Genomic DNA, 6319 nt, shown 5'->3' with positions numbered 1-6319 from the left:
TTTTATACACAATATACATCAATATGTTAAAACAGTACGAGGTCCCACCGAGATTTGAACTCGGATCGCTGGATTCAAAGTCCAGAGTGCTAACCATTACACCATGGGACCGGTCCACACACGTGAGCAGCAAAATAGGGATTTAATGCTACTACATTGTGCGATTGTTGACTGTAATGGTTGTTAGAATGTAGTTGAAATCTACCTATACAATAGGTGCCACCAGAGCCGTCAATATGCTCAACATATCGACGGCTCTGGATGCCACTAAAACTCGCTGTTTCACTGCTAGTTGACTAACTAAAGCTGTCCTAGCTAACTGACTACAAAAGCTTGAAAGGGGTGTCAGTATACAAAATTTGTGCTTGCTATCGACGTAATGTAAATGTTAATTTTCTCTGGAGAGCCATTTTTATAATCAGTACAAAGTAAACTTCGGTAAAGTTAGAAAGATATTCACAGATTCGGCGTTTCCGGATTAATAACTCATCAACGGAACATTGCTTCTACAAAACCGACACAATACCGCAACCACAGCAACGTAGACTGTGAGCTACAATCGCATTTTCATCAAGACGAGCCGTCCTCCGAGCTGGGAGACTTAAATTAGGCTCAATGCCGAACCTGCCGGTGCTCGACTGGGCAGGGACCGTCTGTAAAGTGTAACACCGAGAAAAGTATGGAAGGAAAATAGCACTCCTTTTTTAGCTTGACAGCATCCCGTACACCTGGTGTCCACCAACGAGTTTTGGGGGTTACCACCATGATAGGCACTGACAACCTTGTGGCCACAGCTGCGGCTGGCCACCTCCACAATAGAGGCACAGCCCACTCTGACTCAATGTCCTCCTCCTCACCCAGGACATGGTAGAAGCTCTGCCAGAGAGGGGAGTTGAAACTCTTTCTGACAGGGGACTCCGCCAGACATTCCGTGCAGACCCTCACAACACGTTTGGGTCTGCCAGGCCTGACCGGCATCCTACCCCACCATCTGAGCCAACTCACCACCAGGTGGTGATCAGTTGACAGCTCCACCCCTCTCTTCACCCAAGTGTCCAAAAGTTGCGGCTGCAAGTCTGACGATACGACTACAAAGTCAATCATTGAACTGCGGCCTAGAGTGTCCCCAACTCCAATTGTGGACACTCTTATGCTTGAACAGGGTGTTTGTTATAGACAATCCATGACAAGCGCAGAAGTCCAACAACAAAACACCACTGGGATTCAGATTGGGGGGGCATTTAAAATCTTAAAAAGACATGTAAGCATATTTTACCAAAGTGAGAGCTGTAGTATGATCAATATGAGATGGGTTATGTGTGCTAAGAGTTTGGTAGCATTACAACATGTCATATTGTAGTTATTGCCAATTTATTACTTATTCAAATTATGAAAAAAATCCTTAAAATACAGCATATTTTACCAAAGTAAGAGCTGAAGTATGATCAATATGAGATGGTTTATTAGTACTGTGAGTTTGGTAGCACTGCAACATGTCATATTGTAGTTATTGCCCATTTATTACTCATTTAATTGATGGAAAAAAATCTTAAAAATACATGTAAGCATATTTTACCAAAGTAAGAGCTGAAGTATGATCAATACGAGATGATTTATGTTTACTGTGAGTTTGGTGGCATTACAACATGTCATATTGTAGTTATTAAATATTTTCTTTTCATATTTTTCTCGGTATTACAATTTGCAGACGGTCCCTGCCCAGGCGTGCACCGGCAGGTTTTGCATAGAGCCTAATGCAAGTCTCCCAGCTCGGAGGACGGCTCGTTTTAATGAAAAAACGATTGTAGCTCGCAGTCTACGTTGCTGTGATTGCGGTGTTGTGTCGGTTTTGTAGAAGCAATGTTCCGTTGATGAGTTGTTAATTCGGAAAGGCCGAATCTGTGAATGTCTTTCTAACTTTACCGAAGTAGAAAGTAAAGAGATTTATATTAAAATAATTCTCGGGTCATCTGTTAAGCGGCTTACCAACTGTTAGTGATGTGGTGCTGAGGCTCGACCTAAAAATTTAATTTATTTTAAATGGGTGCACCGCTAAGTACGAAATGAATAAGAATTTATATTATTTGACAAAAGACAAAATTTTGTGAAATTATACGTAATCTATGCATGAAACATAATTTCAAAGTGCTCGGCAGCTACTTTAATTTTCTTCGAGCTTCAGCAAAACTGAAAAAAACAATTTAAGATGGTTAATGGGGTTAAAGGTCTATAGAAACAAATTACTGTTACACTTGATAATTAACGAGATTCATAATTCTTGATGTAAAACGTCTGGATTCAATTTTGCTTTACCACCAAGTGCTTCAAAGAAAAACTGGGCGGTTTCTTCCTGGTATTGTAAAGTCTTGACATTTATAACTGCTACGTAAAGTGAGCTGAGATTCTGGGCTTATGCTGCTAAAATATATCCAGAATGAAAACTGGCATTTTCTGGAATAAACTGGATGATATTTTATGCTGTATGCGTTTAAAATGTACACTGATAAAAAGGTAGATGATCCGCCCCTGTATATAAACATATTTATATTTTTTTTTCTTAATCAAAGTAGATTTACTACCTCTACTCCATTCTAGATGTTTTTAGAAACATTGTGCCTCTTGTTTTTTTTTTCTTGGTAAATCTTTTCCCATTTTTACTTTGAGAGATTGCACAAAAACCGTATTTAATTTTATGTACAAACATTTATCAAATTTTTTCATAATCTAAATCATTATTTAAAGGTCCCCATGTAAGGCGGGAAAAAAATAAATAAATACCGACACATTTATATTTTTTTACATACAATGACATTATGTTTTAAGTAAATAAATGACATATTTAATTATTTAATTACATATTTGGTTCTTGTTTTAATTTAATTAATGACACATTCAAGTAATTATTTGTACATTTTTACATTTTTTTTAATCCATCCAATTTGAAAAAATAAATTGCACATTTAATTAATTATTTTATGCTGTTCTTAAGTATTTCATAGTGGCTCGTTTGTTCCTCCTTCCTAACGTGAGTAGACAGACATGTACTGAGTTAGATACCCCTTTTCGAACATGTCAGTTGGGTACAATTATATTGTTAGATGTCTATGTATGTTTTGGTTAAATGAATTTGACTTGTCTGAATTAAACATTATACATAAACAGCGCAACACCTTGCATAAAACAACAACAACTTGAATAAAACATTTTATTGACAGGCAGTCAGGAATTCATGTGCAACTTTGAAAAGATAACTTTTTTTTTTTTATGACAACCGATTCACAAAACTACAGGAATGGGTAATGAGTGGTCATGTCCTTCCTTGTTTACCCAGAAGAGGGAACTAGAGGAACTACTGAAGGCTGCAGCAGTAATAAGCTGTAAAATCTTCATATTACAGAAAATGGTGAACCTCGGGGAAAAAAAAGAAGAGCTGTGGTCTAAGATTTCCCACTCTGTGAATTAAATTTCACTCTCTCACCTAATTATTACAACTGAGAAATGGATCGTGGAACAACTGAAATTCCTCTTTTTTTTTTCTTTTTTTTTTTCTTTTTTTTAATACATTTTTGCCCTTATGTTTTTGTTTTACATAGTCTGAAAAGTACAGAAACAGCTTCCAACCATTTTTGGTTATCTTCTGAGGAATTCAAGAAAAACAACCTTTGGTCTTCTAAGTATAGACCTAAAGAAGACAGAAAAATCCCAGCAATGCTTAAGCATGAGAATGAATGAGAAGAACTTAAACAATTCCTGTAGGGAAACGTATGTCACAAGCTCAAGCAGAGTTGAGTTGAGCTGCTTTTGAAGACAAGAAAGAAAAATCTTTTGAAGTGAACCTTATGACCTTATAGTCTTAATACTGTGTCACATATAAAAACAACTTAATCGATCTATCCATTTTCTTTACCTGCTTATTCTAATTTAGGGCTGGAGCCTATTCCAGATGCTATCTGTTGAGAGGCAGGGTATACTCTGGACAGGTTGCCATGCCATCTTAGGGCTTATAACAATGTGTATTGTTTAATTTAACTATATGAAAAAATGTGTTAGAAATAATAAACAGTGCGATCCGGAAGACAGGATGGGAACAATGATGTAACAGTCAGCTGGCAGGAAGGACACTGAGTTTGGTCCTGCATGATTTCATGGATGTCCTTCCATTTTTTATGGCAAGTACTCTTGGTTTGGTTGTTTATTCCCTGTGAGAAACTGTGCTGTTTACATCACCTGCTCCACTGTTTTACAAATGAGGGTGGTGTTTGGATACCACAGAAGGATGCAGCTGCTGCAGCAGCTCTTGTTCCAGCACATGTAAAGGATTTGGAGGATGTTTAGAATTACATTGAATTTCCATCTTTACATAACCCAGTAATATTGATCCAAAAAGGGACTTAAAACTGCTGACTCTCTTCACTTCAGGCATATTGATCAGCATGTTTCCTCCTCGACCTTGTTATTTCCTGAGCCCCACTGTCATTCCCTTCACCTTATCCTGTCATTATTCTTAACTCTGTTTGTACATACTTATGAAAACAGCACAATGGAGGATAGAGATGGGCATTTTATGTGGTTAGAAAATGGATTTTCAGCAGGTGCGATTAATAAAATTGGGATTCTCCCAAAATAATCTGATTTTCTTTCTTCTCAGCATCCAGGTGACTGTGGTGTCATTTTCAAACTGATGAAATTGGCTCTCAGCTCAGCCACATTCGGCGAGAAGTGACAGGTTTTAGTTTCAAGTGTTGCTTGCAGTGTTGACAACATCAAGAGAGGAGGAAGTGCCCATCTTCACCACCAGTGGCCTCCCTGTCAGCAAATCCAGGATTCAGTTGCAGAGAGCTGTGCTCACATATTCTGTAAAGAGTGAAGCGAATTATTATGACGTTTGCTGTGTCATAACCAGAAATATTTTCAACTGTACAGTGTACTCCTTTTATAAGTTTGGGCAGTTAAAGTGATGGTAATCTCAGAGGATCTAACATTTACCACAAAGCGCAGACTGTCTGCATTGCCTTGAGGAAGTGAGTGTATGTGGGTCCTGACCAGCCCCCTGAGGCATCTAATGATGACAGATGTAAGTGGAACAGGGTGGCAGTCCGTCAGGCAGGATATCCTGAGTTTCAGAGGCATAGCATGGCTTCATGTTGTACACACTAAAATATCACCAAAATAGAGCAGACAAAGGGTGAATCTGGCCATTAGAAAATCTGCTGGCTGATCTAGACATGTTATCTGGATGTGGCTTAAGATGCTCTCAGGTACTTTAAGTGGGTCGGTGCACCTGAGGGCAGTGCCCTCGTTAGTAGATGCACTGGTTCTTTTTGTGATTTACAAAGTTGTCAGAAACATGTACAGTTTGTTCTGGAGAGGTAGACCAGCCCAGCTGGGCTTCCCATGGTGGCAAGCTGTCCTCAGACTGCCAGAGCTGTCAAGATATTGCTTTTTCTTGTTTGTTTGTTTTGTTTTTGTTTTTGTTTTCTTTTGTTTTTTTTTTTTGTCTTTTTGTTAAGTGGACCAACATGTGCAACATGGATTACCTTTATCAGACATGTTTTATTTCATTTTACTGTGATGAAAATGACAATGTTACCACATTTGTAAGTCATTTAAGCAGCCACAATATAGCTGGTACATGCATGTCTTGTAATTTTTCAATACAGATTGGGTTTTAAGTCAATGTCTCTTTTAGTTATATTCTAGCTTGCACTCTCTTACTATGCCAGTTATTTATGTCTCTGCACCAGTGCCACAGATTATGGCTCTCATAGATTTAGTGGGTCAGTGTTGCTGATTTATAGTTTCCACTCTCATGGTCTCCAGACAGCAGACCAGCTTACAATGAGGAACTGGAGGATTTGAGGACACAAAATGGCTGGACCAGGATGAGTGTCTACAATGGTGCTGCAGAGCCAAACAAATCCCTGTTAGCAGAACGGCTTGATCTGGTGCTGGAGCTGGAAACCAGCCAAACCACAGGACAAGGATCAACTCTCCATGAACATGAACCTATCACCCACACACTTACCAGTTACTGCACATGAATCAACAGTTAATAAGCCTGTGACATGTGTGTAATGCACTGGCAGGCTCCAAATATGTTCTGATGAGCGGATAGAATGGAAAGCTGGCATAAACATGTCTGTAGCAGACAGTGAACTTTGCACATGTGTCCTTGGGGTTTATGTTGTGAGCCTAATTGTTGAGTGGTCTACTTTTGGGCCAAACAGCAGTTATAAAACTGTAAAACTGTCTAATGTGGAATGGACTAGAATAGTTAGGGAATGTCTGTTGTAAAAATTCTTGTTGTTTTGGAGAAAAA

At 38.7% G+C, this 6319-nt stretch overlaps 1 non-coding gene across 1 annotated transcript; it reads right to left on the bottom strand.

Moving 5' to 3' along the window:
• Positions 1–39: 39 nt before the first annotated feature.
• Positions 40–111, bottom strand: trnaq-uug. Its single transcript has one exon. It is a non-coding gene; the product is annotated as a tRNA-Gln (tRNA).
• Between the last annotated feature and the right edge of the window lie 6208 nt (positions 112–6319).

The sequence above is a fragment of the Melanotaenia boesemani genome, chromosome 3 (genome assembly GCF_017639745.1).
Source record: "Melanotaenia boesemani isolate fMelBoe1 chromosome 3, fMelBoe1.pri, whole genome shotgun sequence".
NCBI lineage: Eukaryota > Metazoa > Chordata > Actinopteri > Atheriniformes > Melanotaeniidae > Melanotaenia > Melanotaenia boesemani.
Note: the sequence above shows the minus strand (reverse complement) of the source record. Positions and strands in the feature narration are given on the sequence as shown.